The 576-nt window shown below is 43.6% G+C and overlaps 1 non-coding gene across 1 annotated transcript; it reads left to right on the top strand.

Annotated features, from left to right (window-relative positions):
* The first annotated feature begins 209 nt into the window (after window positions 1–209).
* On the top strand, window positions 210–337 carry LOC112531642. The gene has a single exon (XR_003073537.1). It is a non-coding gene; the product is annotated as a U6atac minor spliceosomal RNA (small nuclear RNA).
* Window positions 338–576: the final 239 nt, after the last annotated feature.

Here is a 576-nt window from a genome sequence, read left to right as displayed (position 1 = left end):
ATGAAGAATGAGGGGCTTGTGAGAAGTTCATTGAACGCCACTAGACAAATGGGACAGTGTGCTAGTTATGAATCTATAATCGTAATAGTTCATGTATTGAATGTGACTAGACTTAAAGTACCAAACTGGGCATCACTCAGATGTTTTCTTATTAACTTATTTACAGAACTAGCAGCTGAGGATGTACCTGTGTAAACTTCTGTCCTGGTATGTTGTATGAAGGAAGAAAAGGTTAGCACTTCCCTGGATGAGGACGGAAGATGCCTTAGTGGCCTGCACCACACATGTAAGAATAAGGCACTGCCACCTACTTCATGCCATCTAACCATGTTTTTAAGGAGAAGGTGAACTGAGACAATTCATAGAAGTGAGGGCCATCCAGCTGTCTTTAGATATTGCTTAGAGAAGTGGCCAGTGCCCTACCTCTACACTGATTCAAGGATGGTGCCAAATGCCATAGGGGGGTGGTTACAGCAATGAAAGCAGAACAACTGGCAGCACAGAGGTAAGCCTATCTGGGCCACTGCAGCATAGAAAGATATTGCTGCCTGGGTAGAGAATATGGTTGTAAAAGCA

The sequence above is a fragment of the Gallus gallus genome, chromosome 1, assembly GCF_016699485.2.
Source record: "Gallus gallus isolate bGalGal1 chromosome 1, bGalGal1.mat.broiler.GRCg7b, whole genome shotgun sequence".
Lineage (NCBI taxonomy): Eukaryota > Metazoa > Chordata > Aves > Galliformes > Phasianidae > Gallus > Gallus gallus.
This window is presented reverse-complemented; position numbering and strand designations above follow the sequence as displayed.